The sequence below is a fragment of the Vombatus ursinus genome, unplaced genomic scaffold (assembly GCF_900497805.2).
Source record: "Vombatus ursinus unplaced genomic scaffold, bare-nosed wombat genome assembly UNPS02015358.1, whole genome shotgun sequence".
Lineage (NCBI taxonomy): Eukaryota > Metazoa > Chordata > Mammalia > Diprotodontia > Vombatidae > Vombatus > Vombatus ursinus.
In genome coordinates this window covers 2,322,411-2,336,765 of record NW_020955136.1, presented here as the reverse complement: position 1 = coordinate 2,336,765, position 14,355 = coordinate 2,322,411, and positions in this window count along the sequence as shown.

The window sequence follows — 14,355 nt, the reverse complement described above, 5'->3', positions numbered from 1 at the left end:
AATTTCCAGTGAAGCCCCCTGCTGTGCAGGACACTGACTGCCCTGATGGAGAAAATGCCCCCCTCTGAGTCCACCCTGCCCAGCCTCGTTCCAGTTTGGGTTCTTGTCTTTGGGGTGATGGTAAGCAGGCTCCAGGGATTCTTTCTTTTCTTTTTAAATTCCTACATATTGTTGTTGTTGTTTGTCCTAAGTTCTCGAAGAGGACCATGGCATCAGGAAAGTGACGCCATGAATTGCAAGTGAATTGGATTTAAGTGAGGGAGGGCTGTGTAAGGTCACCAGCCTCACTTCCTCTGGGTCTGGTGGTGAGATATAAATCAGGAGGACTGGAGATGGCCCCCAGTTCCCACATATAACCTCTAGCAGAATGGTCAGCGGGAAGAGCAGAGAATTTAAGCAGGCTCTGGGTCCTGACCCTCAGCTTTCTATCCCTGGGATGGGAGGGGATCGTCAGGGTCACTAGGGTGGTGTCTAGGAGCTAGGCAGGGACCCACAGAGGTGAGTATGAAATGTGAGACCTTTAACTTCCACCTGGCGGTTTCTAGGGTTCCTCTGTCCCCTCTACACCCACTATCTCATGTCCAGACCCCTCGGTTTAAAGGGTAGGGGAAGCCCTCTAGCATTAGTGTGTTTCTGGATTACTTTCTCCTTTTTAATTAATTGTCAGTAATTCTGGAAAAGTTTTGTTGTTCCTCCGGGCGGGCCATCCACGTGCAGGAGTATTCAGTTGGTCTGGTTCCAGCATAAAGGGCTGCTACAAAGCCTGTGCTCGGGGCGGGGAGAACGCAGGAGTTAGACGGGGCGGGGCGCAATCTTGGTTTTGATTGGTCAGCCTGAAGGTGCGGGAAGACGCAGAAGGAGGTGGTGATTGGATTGGTGATGGGGTGCCTTGGGGTCAGGTGTGCAGAATGGCCAAGGAGGGGTGGGGGTGGAGACAAGATGAAGGAACCCTGAATACATATGGGCCCTTGTCCGCAGTTCTTCCTCTCTCCTCCCTGTTGCTACTATGCCAAGTGCAGTTCATCCTTGACTTGGAGGTGCCATGTCCTGCAAGCACAGAGATCACCAGCATTTACTGGGTGCCCATGATGTGTTAGTCCCAGTGTTAGGCATGGGGAGCCTGAAAAGGAGAACCAGGAGTTGCCTGCTCTGAGGGGCACCCAATCTGAAAGGGGTTGGGGGGGGTGGGGAGGAAGACAACGTGTTTGTACACACGGGTGTGTGCACACCTGATCTAGGCAAGATTGCATGGAAGTCGATCTCAGGGGACAAAAGCAGTAAAATGCAAGGGTGCCTGGGCAGTCCTCCTGCTTCAGTAAGAGGGTGATGTAGCAGAAATGTGAATACTTTTCTTATCATAACGTAGCCCAACTCTGTATCATCACCCACTCCGAGAGAGAGAGAGAGAGAGAGAGAGAGAGAGAGAGAGAGAGAGAGAGAGGGAGAGGGAGAGAGAGAGAGAGAGAGAGAGAGGGAGAGAGAGGGAGAGAGAGGGAGAGGGAGAGAGAGAGAGAGAGAGAGAGAGAGAGAGAGAGAGAGAGAGAGAGAGAGAGAGAAACACGAATAATATGTGTTTGATTTGCTGCAGCTGAGAAATGAGCATTAAAGTCTCTGTGAGTGGAGAAGAAAGTCCTGATTATGGGTGAAAGCTCTTTCTCTCCATCCCACGGTGAACTGTGGAGGTCCTTAGAAGGAGGGTTACAAGTGGAGCATATGGGAGAACAACAATTTCAAAATTTTATTTCCACCCTATATTTCTGACAAAAAAATTGTCGTCAGGAAATAATAAAAAAACAGGGTTTGTGGTTACTTTTTTCACTATAAGTATTTTATTTTTTCCAATTACATGTAAAGATAGTTTTCAACATTCATTTTTGTAAGATTTTGAGTTGCAGTTTTTTTCTCCCTCTCTCCCTTCCATCCCCCTCCCCAAGACACAAGCAATCTAATACAGGTTATACATGTACAATCATGTTAAACATATTTCCACATTAGTCATGTTGTGAAAGAGGAATCAGAACAAAAGGGGAAAACCATGAGAAAGAAAAAAAAAAACAAAAGAAAAGTGAAAATAGTATGCTTTGATCTGCATTCAGACTCCATAATTCTTTCTCTGGATTTAGTTAGCATTTTCCATCACAAGTATTTTAGAATTGTCTTGGATGATTGTATTGCTGAGAAGAGATAAGTCTATCATAATTGATCATCACACAGTGTTGATGTTGCTTTGTACAGTGTTCTGGTTCTGCTCACTTCATTCAGCATCAATTCATGTAAGTCTTTCCAGGTTTTTCTGAAATCTGCCTGCTCATCTTTTCTCATAGAACAATAGTATTCTGTTACATTCATATACCACAACTTGTTCAGCCATTCCCCAACTGATAAGCATCTCCTCAGTTTCCAATTCTTTGCCACATGATTAGACTTTTCAAGGTAAACTAGGGACTATGTGAAACCTGACTTGAACATTTCTGTTCTCATAGCTTAGGAATAACAATATCATTTGGTTGTCCTCAAAGTTACCGTGGACCAGACAAGATTTTGGACTAGGTGGACAATATCAGAAGGAATCCGATGTAAATTCAATGCAGATACTGGTCTGCCTGTAGCAGGTGTTACCTGTGTGGTGTCAAGGTAGGAGGAGGAGGAGGAGGATGCAGGGGTGTTGGCGATTTTAGGCAGGTCTGATCAGGCTCCTCCCTAGAAACAAACCCTCACTTCATTGGGGTCCTAAGCATTAAGGATTGCTTTAGAGACAGGTCTTCTCTTTCACAGATAATAATGATACAAACACATAATCTTAGCCTTTTCAAACACTTTATTTTATGATTTGAATAAAGGGGTGCCTATTATAGATCTGTAGAATGATAAAAGTGATACAGATGTACCCTTGATTTGACTCAGCAAGTGTCCCAAGGATAATGATGACTGAGGCTCTTTCCCTCCACACCTGACATTGTGGAGAATCTCTGCATCACCAAATAGACCATTGCCAGTAACCTCAGGATCAGGGCCTCCTTTTGAAATGTGTGGTGAGCACAGGGCTGCCCCAAAGGGATGTTTGCTGCAGTCTCCTTCATGGGTGTTTGGGGGAAACCATGTTTGCCCACTGGTTGGAGCAGCCAGAAAGCCTGGGGATAGAGGCATTTTTTGAAGCTAAATGAGAACCAAGCTCACCCAAGGGGGTGGCCACATGGAGCCCTCTTCATGAGCATCTATGGGAAACTCTCTGTGCCGACTGGTTGACCAAGCAAACTGTTTGGGGACCTGAGCCACCTTGCACAGGATCAGCCTGCAAATCATCTGGAGGAAAAAGCCTTCAGGCAATTATTCTGGGTCAGCCCCTCTGTGGACTGGGAAACAAAAATGGACTGAGGGGCACAGGAACTTCTATCTAATTGAGCCCCATAAAAGCATAGCAGAGGGAGGTAGATTTCCACAGGAGTTCTCACCTGGAACAACTTGTAGCTCTCACCGTGAAACAAGGAAGCCATCCTTTTTTTAATTTTATTTTTTATTTTTTTTTTTTACAAGGAAGCCATCCTTAAGGGACTCAGGATTCCCAGGGATCTAAGCTCTTGGGAGTTTGTGGGGGTATGGAGGTACAAGCCCTCAGTTCTGGGTTTATGAGTGTCCAGGCTTTAAATAAGCCTGGGCTCCAGCCTCCTCTGTAGAATTTTCTCAGATACTGTGACTTGCCCCCCCCACCTACCAATTTAATTTACCTAATATACTAACAATCTATAACATCACTACAGAGTGATGCCATCATGAAGTAGTTAAAAAGAAAGAAAAGCTAGGATTGTCTTTAAAATAACTCATTTTCTATTTCTTTAATGGAGTGGGTGTTGTTTCTGCTTTTTGGTTTATATTTTCTCCCTCAAACCTGGAGAAATGCAAGTAATTTCATTTATCTCTGTTCTATGTTGTAAAATAATGCGGAAGAGGATTTTGGGGGGAAAGACTGAAACAAAAGGAAAATAAGCATAATTGGAATACAAAAATATTTGAGGATCCATTGGCTATGAGAACCATGATGTCCTGATGGCTCCCTGCCACCCCCTTCACCCCACCTTTTAAGAGCTTCCAGAGTTCGTGGTGGGAAGGGAAGAAAGGGCTTTCCCTCCTAACCAGGCCTTTCTTCTCTCATAGAAAGTATAATGTGTTCTGGATATTTGAAGGCAGTGCAGAGCTCTGCCAATTCATCTGCCGGGCAGTCACCCTCTTCCCTCAAACACCCCTCCATCCTCCCATCACTCCCCAGGGAGTCTCTGTGAAGCCTAGGGTTTGTCTAGTTCCTGTCTGACCCCCTGCTGGGCTGGACACTCATTTCTCCGATGGAGAAAATGGCTCCCTCTTAAGCCACCATGCCCAGCCTGGTCCTAGTTATGGTTCTTGTGGTGACAACAAATAGGCCCCAGAGATCCCTATTTTAATATAGCCTCTGGCAGGAGAGAAAGACTAAGGGCAGAGATTTATGCAGGTTCAGGGTCCTGACCCTCAGTTTTCTATCCCTGGAAGGGGAGATCATAAGGGACCTAAGGAGCAGAGCATGGACCCACTGAGGTGAGTATGGAATGTGAGACCATGAACTTCTACCTGGGGGTTTCTGGGCTAACTTGGCTTCTCTCCCAGTTACAGCCACTTTTTCCATGTCCAGACCCCTTGGTCTGAAGGGGTGCAGGTGGCCCTTTGGCATCAGTATATTTCTGGATTTTTTTCTCCTCTTTAATCCAGTCTCAGAAATTCTGGGAATAGTTTGTTTTCCCCTTAGGCGGGAAGGAGGCCCCCCTGTGCACGTGCAGAGTAGCCCATATACCTTACCCAATCTGAGAAAGCAGCATTAAACTCTGGGAAAGCAGAAGAAAGTGCTGGTTATAAGGGAAAGTCTCCTCTCCCCACCCACCATGGACTCTGGACATCCTTAAAAGGTGGGTTGCAGGCGGAAGGTAGGTAGTGATCTCACGATTGTCTTCCTAGCTTAGTTTTCTGAAAAAAAATTTCTCATCACAAAATAAGTAAACAGGCTTTGGAATTAGGCATTTCAGGGTAAACTGGGGTCTAAGTGAAACCTGATTTGCCCATCTCTGTTCCCGTAAACAAGGGATTGCAATTTTCCATTTGTCCTCATACAGTGAACCAAACAAGACTTTGGACCAGGTGGGTGATAGTGGAAGGAGTCTCAATGTAAACTGAATGTAGACACTGCTCTACCTTGTATGAACAGGTCCCCACTTGTGTGGTTTGGATGATGATAACGATGATGGAAGGTTAGGGATTTTGGACAAGTCTGATCGGGCCCCTCCCTTGTAACAAACCCTCACTTCATTGTTATCCTAAGAACTAACCACTGCTTTAGAGGCAGATCTGATCTTTCACCAACAATAAAGACACCTATCTGAGCCCTTTCAATCACTTTATTTGATGATCTGATCTGGAGGATGATGAGTGATCCAGACATAGCTTTGACTTTTTTCAGCAAGTGTCTCAAAGATAGCTGTGGCTATAGCTCTATTCCCCTGAAAACAGGCATTTGGAGGCACCTCTGCTTAACCAGAACAAGTTTGCAAGAACCTGTCAATGCAGGCCTTCTTTTGGAAGTTGTGGTGAGCACCAAGCTGGTCCAAAGAGAGGTCTACTAGAGCACTCTTCATAAGAGTCTAAGGGAAGCCATCTTTGCCCAGTGGTTAGAGCAGCCAAAAACCCTGGGGATCAGGGCCCCCTTTTTTGAAGCTATGATGAGACTCAAGCTGGGTAGGGTGGCCTAAGAGAGGGCCAGTTTCTCCATCAGGGAGGTGAGTGTTGGGCACAGCAGGGGGTCTCGCCAGCAAGAGACACACTTCAAGCTTAACACAGAGCATATGGATGAGGTTTCAGGAATTTTTTGGCAGATGACCTGACTGAGCTCAGCTCTTCCTTGCAACTCCCAGAACCCATTATATTTTCTGAGGAGCAGAAGAAAAGCCTGTTTTGGTAAAAAGGGAAAGCCCCTAACCCCATCCCAAGGGACAGCTACTTGGAGGCTCTCCTCATGGGAAGCCTTCTGTGCCAATGGTTGGCCTGGTAAACTCTCTGGGAACTGGGGCTACCTTGTGCTGGCTCAGCCTGCAAATCTCCTGTAGGAAAAAAAGCCTTCAGGCAGTAATTCTGGCTCAATGGTCTACAGGCCTGTCAGCTTCTGGTTTGGGAAATAATCCTCAAAAATGGACCAGGAGAAATGAAAAGTTGTGCCCAAATCACTGGATGAGAATCACAACAGAGGAAGGTAGATTTTTATTCAGAGCCTTGGATCTAGAACCACGTGTAGCCCTCACTGTAAAATGCAGAAGCCATCCCAAGAAACTCAGGCCCCCGGGAGAGCCAAGATCCTGGGGTGCTTGCACAAGGTGAAATGAGGCAGCCCTGATTTCTGGCCTTGTCAGTGGCCAGGCTTAAAACAAGCCCAGCCTCCAGCTTCCTCTGGAGATCTCCCTCAGTAATTGTGATCTGACCCCTATCTTACAGTGGACTTTACTTTCTAAAAATCCGAAACATTGGTGGCTCATGGTCTCAGGCCAAAGGATGAAGTCTAAAATAAATAAAGCTAAAATTCAGTTTAAAGAAAAAAAATCCCATTTGATTTCTTTATTAGTGGAGTAGTTGTCAGTAGACCTCTTGCTAAAAATATATCATATCACTGGACAATAATAACATGCTGAAGGACTTAAAAAAATGTAAAGAAAGAAAAGTTCACCTTTAATTTCTTTTTAGGTATAGTAGTTGATTCTATTTTTTTGCTGAGGTTTTTTTTTTCCACTTCAAACAGGAAGACTCCAAGAAATTTCATTTGTCTACATTTTATGTTACCATTCATAAATGCCTGCAGAAAAAGGAATTTTGAGAAAACAAATGAAACAAAAGGGAAAGAAACTATAATTAAATTTGCATATATTTTATCAGATTTCTACCTAGGATAACCATGATCTCAAAATCATTGTCATCCCGAAGCACTTGACCACCCCTCCACCTTTGAAGGAGTTCTTGAGCCCTTGGTGGGGTGGGGTTAGGGGCTTTCCCTTTTCACCAAAACAGGCTTTTCTTCTGCTCCTCAGAAAATGTAATGGGTTCTGGGAGTTGCAAGGAAGAGCTGAGCTCAGTCAGGTCATCTGCCAAAAAATTCCTGAAACCTCATCCCTATGCTCTGCTGCTCCCCAAGAAGTCTATGTTAAGCTTGAAGTGTGTCTCTTGCTGGCGAGACTCCCTGCTGTGCCTGACACTCACCTCCCTGATGAGAAACTGACCCTCTCTTAGGCCACCCTGCCCAGCCTGGACCCAGTTTTGGTTCTTGTCCTTGGGGTGGTAGCAGGCAGGCCCCAGGGGTTCTTTTTTCTTTCTTCTCAAACATCCTGCAACAGGAGGGACAGAGATGTAAGCAGGTCCTGACCCTTAGCGTCCTCTGCCTCTGGGTGATCATCACAGTCCCGAGGTTGCCTAGGTATAGGACATGGACCTACTAATGTGAGCCTGGAACATGAGGCCTTGAGCTTCACCCTGGCTTTTTCTGGGCAAACTTGACTTCCATCCCAATACTTCTTCCCTTTGTCCTGAGCCCTTAGTTGAATTGGGCCAGGGGTGGGGAGTGGGGGGGGGCAGTGCAGAGCTCCGTCATTGCTGTGTTTTTGCATTTTCTCCTTTAATAAAATCTGTCAGGAATTCTGGGAATATTCTGTTTTCCCTCTGGGTGGGGTGGCAACAGGAGGGGGCCCTCTCTGAATCCTCTATGTGTGTACAGAGTATCCTAGTGGTTTGGCAAGGGAGGTTTGGGGGCAGAAGAAGCAGGCTGATCTGAAGATGCTTGAAGTGGTGTGAAGTGAGGGGCTTTCCATTTTCACCAAACCTCAGCATTTGTCTGTACTTTAGAAAGTATAATGTGTTCTGGGGGCTTAGAGTGCAGTGCTGAGGTCATTCAGGTCACCTGCCCAGGAATTACCCACCTCTCCAAATTCTCTCCCCACCCTCCATCCCTGCTCATGGAGTCTGTGTTAAGCTTGGAGTGTGTCTATTTGTAGTGAGACCTCCTGCTGTGCAGGACACAGACTGCCATAATGGAGAAAATGACCCCCTCTTAGTCCACCCTGTCCAGCGTGGTTAGAGTTCTTGTTTCGATCCTTGGGGTAGTGGTAATTGAGCCCCAAGGATGGATTGATATAGTCTTCCCCCCTCTCCTCCTCTTCCTCCCCCTCTTCCTCCTCCTCCTCTCTCTCCCTTTTTCTTTTTCTTTCTTCATATATTCTGTAGCAGGAGAGTAAGAGGAAGGGCAGAGATTAAACAGGCTCAGGGTCCTGACCCTCAGCCTTCTGTCCCTAGGAGGGGGGAAATCATCAGGGACACAAGGGTGACTAAAAGTCGCCAGAGACCCCCTTAGGTGAGTAAGGAATGTGAGACCTTGAGCTTCTACCTGGGGATTTCCAAGGTTGCCAACTGTACCTAGTTGCCCATGTCCAGACCAGTTATTTTAAAGGAGGTAGGTAGGGGTGTCCCTCCAGAATTGGTGGTGTTTTTTTTTTAATATTTCTGTCTTTAATTCATTCTGTCAGGAATTCTGGGGAGGTTTTGTCATTATCCTGGGTGTGGAGGTGGGAGGCAGAGAGAGGGCCCTCCTCCACCCTCCATGAGCAAGTGCAGGATAGATCAGATGCTTGGAGGGAGTGTGAACAGCTTCTACAGGAGGTGGTGGGGCACACCTGGGAGGGCAACATGGGCAGAGGGCAGGGGCAAAGTGTTGGTGATGGTGGTCCTACTAAAGGTGTTACAGGAGGTGAGGGAAAAGGGGAGGCTCAGGGTAGGGAGGGCAGAATGGCCAAGCTTGAGGGGTGGGGGAGGATTCAGTGGGGACTAAGGAAGCCTGAATGTGCCTTACCCAGACTTCTTCCCCTCCCCTCCCTGTTGCCACAGTCCCAGGTACAGATGATCCTTGACTTTGAGGTGCCATGTCCTGAAAGCCTTGAGAGCACATGAATGGACTGGGCATTCATGACGTTCCAGTCCCTTTGTTAGGTGTTAAGGAGCTGAGGAAAAGGAGGATAGAAAATACCTGCCCAAAGGCAGCTCCCACTCTAAAGGTAGTGGGGAAGACAATCTATAAATACCTTGGCAAATGCCTGATATGTCTGTAAAGATGGCAGTTATGGCATGGGAAGCAATCTTAGTGGAGAAGAACGCACTCACATGCAGGGGCACCTGGGCATTTGTCCTATTTCAGGAAGGTAGTACCTGAGTGGAAACACGAAGGAAGTCAGAGAATGACTGTGAAGCTTCCTCGCCATCATGTAGCCCAAACCAGCCATCTACCCATACCCCTCCCCTTTCCTACATTGCCAACTAGTGCTAGCATTTTGTTAGTTTAGGGAGTGGGAGTGGGAGGCTGGAATAATTTTCTGAATCTGAGAAATTAGCATTAAACTCTCTGCAGGAGGAGAAAGCGCTAGTAATGAAAGCAAGTCCTCTCTTCCAGCTGTTCCACAGACTATAGAGGTCCTTAAAATGTGGGATTTAGGAGAGAGGAAGAGTTTAACCCTGGTCTCATGACTGTCTTCCCAGACCATTTTTCTGAAGAAAAAAAATTTTTCACGAAAAAGTAAGTTCAAAGAGAGGCTTTTGGATTAGGCTTTTCAAGACAAATTGGGGTCTCTGCCCATAGAAATTAGATGCCAATGCCATCTGGTTTTCCTCAAAGATGCAGGGGACCAAACAGGAGTTTGGATACCAGGTGGGCAGTAATGGAAGTCATTCCCATATAAACCCAATAAAGACATTGATTTTCTTTTCTTATGACCAGGTGGGTGAATGGAGTCAAGCCACGATGTCCATAATGAGGACGCTATGTTGGGGATTTGGGGCAAGTTTAATTAGGCCGATCCCTGGGAACAAACCCTCATTTCTTAAGCATTGTTGATAACTTTAGAGATAAATCTTATCTTTCACCACCAACAAAGACACACTTACAATCTTCTCACCCTTTCAATCACTTTATTAGTTTGTCTGATGAAAATGGACCCTATGACAGATCTGTGGGATGATGAATGATAGAAAATATGCTTGACTTGTCTTAGCCAATGTCACAAAGATGATGTGAATGATCTCTTTCCCTTGCTGCCTGGCATTGGGGGTCAGCTCAGCTCCATGATGACAACATTTGCCAGTAGCTTACGCATCTGGGCCTCCTTTCTGAAATTCTTCTTCCTGGACTCCTTGAGGAAACAGTCTTTGCCCAGTGGCTGCAGCAGCCAAACAGCCTGGGGATCTAGGCCTCCTTTTTTGAAGCTTTGATGAGAACCAAGCTCACCTAAAGGGATGTCCAAGTGGAGCCCTCTTCCTGGACATCTCAGGGATGCCCTCCATGCCTCGTGGTTGATCAGACTTCTCAGGGTCATCTCGCACAGGATCAGTCTGCACATCATCTGTAGGAGAAAGCATTCAGGCCATACAGGCTGCCACCCCTCTGGATAGAGAAACAGCAATCACAAGATGGACCAAGGGGAGTACAAACCTCTGGCCAAATCCATGAACAAGAATTCCAGCAGAGGGGGGTGGATTTTCATCCAGAGTGTCTGAGCTGGAACTACCTGAAGCCCTCATTGTAGAAGCTGAAAACCATCCTCGGGCATTCAGGCTTCAAGAGGACAGCAGTTTCTGTGGGGGTTGGGGAGGGTGGAGGCCTACAGCCTTGACTTCTCAGATTGTCTGTGTTGAGGACTAAGTCCAGCTTGGGCTGTAGCCTCCCTGGAGATCTCCCTCAGGAGTTGTGACCTCTGTGCCCCTACCTAGCAATGGGCCTTACTCACTAAAATTCCATGGCAGCATTGGCCCATGATGTCAGGTCCAAGGATGAGACTTTTAAAAATATATTCACCTTTGATTTCTTGAGGGGTGAAAAGGCTGATTCTTTATGTTTAATATAAATGTAAATGTATAGCCTATATCAGATTGTGCACTGTCTTGGGGAGGGTGGTGGGGAGGAAGGGGGAGAAAAATTTTAAACTCAAAAGCATATGGAAGTGATTATTGATAAATCAAAATAAATTAATAAAAAGAAAAAAGAAAAAAAGAAAAAAAGAAAAAGCTGATTCTTCTTTTTAGTGTTATATTTTTAATTGAAAACAGGAAGATTCTGAGAAATTTCATTTGTCTTCATGATATGTTGTTAAACAAAAATGTCAGCAGAAAGAGAATTTTTAGAGAAGGGACTGAAGCAAAAGGGAAAGGAAATTCCATTTCAATTGGAATATATTTTACCAGCCTAAGATAACCATGATCTCAAAGTCAGTGCCCTCCCCAAGTCTCTGAATTCCACTCTATCTTTTAAGAGATTCTGGAATCCCTGATAGGGTGGAATGAGAGGGCTTTCCCTTTTCTCCCAACCAGGCCTTTCTTCTGTCCTTCCATAAAGTGTGATGTGCTTGGGGGTTTACAGGGCAGAGCTGAGCTCACTCTGGTCATCTGCCCAGGAATCACCCACCTCCCCAGAAACTCTCCTCAGGGAATCTATGTTAAGCTTGGAGTGTGTCAGTTTCCAGTGGGGCCCCCTGCTGTGCTGGACACTGCCTGCCCTGATGGACAAATGGCCCCCTCTGAGTCCACTCTGCCCAGTGTCGTCCCAGTTTTTGGTTCTTGTCCCCCCAGTGTAGCTTAATGGACCCCAAAGATTCTTTCCTTTTAAACTACAACTTCTGGCATTGAAGTAAGACTAAATAAGGAGATTGAAGCAGGTTCATGGTATGTCTCAACTTTCTGTCAATGGGGAGTGAGGTGAACAGGGGTTATCAGGGACCCAAAGGTGGTTTGGAAAAGGACAGGGCCCCACAGAGATGAGTAGAGAATGCAAGACCTTGAACTTCTACATGACAATTTCTGGAGTAACTTCTATTCTATTGTGGGTACCCCCGCTCCGTGGCTCCAGAGCCCTAGATTTGGAAGGTGTTCCTCCAGCATTGGTGTCTTTCTGCCAATCATTTTTCTCCTCTTTAATTCATTCTATCAGGATCACTTTGTCCCCCTGGTTGGGGGGGGCAGGAAATAGTCGTGCCTTACCCCCTCCATGTTTATGAGCAGAGTAGCCCACCTACCTGGCAGCATTGCGAAGAGGGAAGGGAGGTTGGCTGCAGAAGACACGTGATCAGAGCAAAAGTAGGAATGATGTGGTGGTTGGTCTTGGGGGCAGGAGTGGGGTGATGCCTGGTCAACCTCAACGTACTAGATGAGTCCAGTGGAAGTGGTACTTTTGAGGTATGGGCCCACGGAGTCTGAAGTGAAGAAAAGCCAAGGAGGCAGAGAGGATGTTGGAAGCCTGAATACACCTTGTCCCTCCTTCCTCTCCCCCTCATGTAGCCCCAATCCCAGCTGTAGCTTATCCTGTTTGAGGTGACACCTCCTATAATCACTGAGTCCACAAAATTTCCTGCATGGGCATAAAATGCCAATCACTGCACTGGGCATTGAGGACTCCAGGAAAGGCAAAACAGTTTGGTCCCTGCCCTCAGGGAGCTCATACTCCAAAGTAGTAGGAGACAACTTGTTTGAAAAAAATAGATACATATGTGATCTCAGCAAGATGTCAAGGGAGATCATCTCAAAGGTGATGAAACAAAAGCTTCCAAGGGGCCCCGGGAAGTCCTGCTTCTAGAAGGTGATGCCTGAACAGAAACATGAAGGAAGTCAGGAAATGACCCTGTACCTTCCTGCATCCTTATCCTGCCAGAGCTTACCCCCACATTGACACACCACGTACACAAACCTGACTTTTAGGTCTGTGCATTTGCACTTGGGAGGTTGGTAAGAGGGCCTTATAAACACTTTCCATTATGCTACTCAGGGAGTCAGATGGTAAAGAGACCAAGTACATCCTGGACACAGTGTCCCTATATTGTGACCTCTTCTGACTCCCCTTAGAAGGGCAATGGGGGAGATTTGGGGAAGGGGTCATGAGAGTTCGAAAGAGAGAGAGAGAGAGACAGAGAGAGACAGAGATGGAGAGAGAGAGAGACAGAGAGAGACAGAGAAAGGAGAGGAGAGAGGAGAAAAAGCAGAAGAGAAAGGATCAATTCCCAGGTCCAGGTGATCACACCCTAAGCACAAAACCAGAACCTGGAACCAGGCTGGGCAGGTTGGACTCAGAGGGGGCCATTTTCTCCATCAGGGCAGTCAGTGTCCTGCACAGCAGGGGGTCTCACTGGAAATTGACACACTCCAAGCTTAACACAGATTCCCTGGGGAGTGGTGGAGGGTGGGGAGAGTTTCTGGGGAGGTGGGTAATTCCTGGCCAGAGGATCTGACAGAGCTCAGCTCTGCCCTGTAAACCCCCACAACCCATTGCACTTTCTGCAAGGGCAGAAGAAAGGCCTGGTTGGGGGAAAAGGGAAAGCCCTCTCATTCTACCCCACCAGGGACTCCAGAATTCCTTAAAAGATAGAGTGGAAATCAGACACTTGCGGATGGCACTGATCTTGAGATCATGGTTATCTTAGGCAAAGGATAGTAAAATATATTCAGACTTAAATTGAAATCCCTTTCCTGTCAGGCTGACATCACTTTCCAGTGATGTCACAGATTTTTAGCAGGTCAGGCCTGTTGTTGGGTAAGGGGGTAGGTCACAATTACTGAGGGATATGTAGAGAGGAGGCCTGAGGCCAGGCTCATTTAGAGCCTGATTACAGATCTGGCTAGAAGTCAGGGCTTTAGCCCTCTACGACCTCTTTAATCCTCCCAGGACCTTATGTTCCTGAGAAGCCTGAGTCCCCAGGGATAGCATGCTCATTTGAGAGTGAAGTCTGAATTTTGTCGCACATCAGATCTTGTTGACGAAAATCAACCTGCCTCTGCTGTGCTTCTTGGCAGATGAATTAGACAACGGTTCCTGCTTCTGGTCCAGCCTCAGGCTTCTTTCCCAATTCAGACACGCCAGACCACATTGGCCACAGATCTAGAAACAATCCCTGAAATCATTCTTCTAGGAATACCTGACCAGATGATCTAGTAAAAGGAGATTGTAGTATCCAGATTCTGTGAGTGTTTCTACTAGTGAACAGAAATGGTTTCCAGCAGGAGTCAGCAAAGAAGATTCCAACAGCCATCCCTTCGGGGCGTCACAGCGGTCATCATACGTTCAGAAAGGAGACCCAAATCCATAGGCTATGTTGATGGCTATTATCACAATGAAACAAAGCTGCCCCAAGCTGCTGGATCTCAAGAGGAGGGAGCCACAACCTCTGGTATCCATGGGACACTTCCTGAGACAAGTCCAAGATGTTTCCCTATCACTCCTCATCTAATAGATATGTCGTAGGGGCCTCCTTTTCTCTGGTCATCAAATAAAAGTTA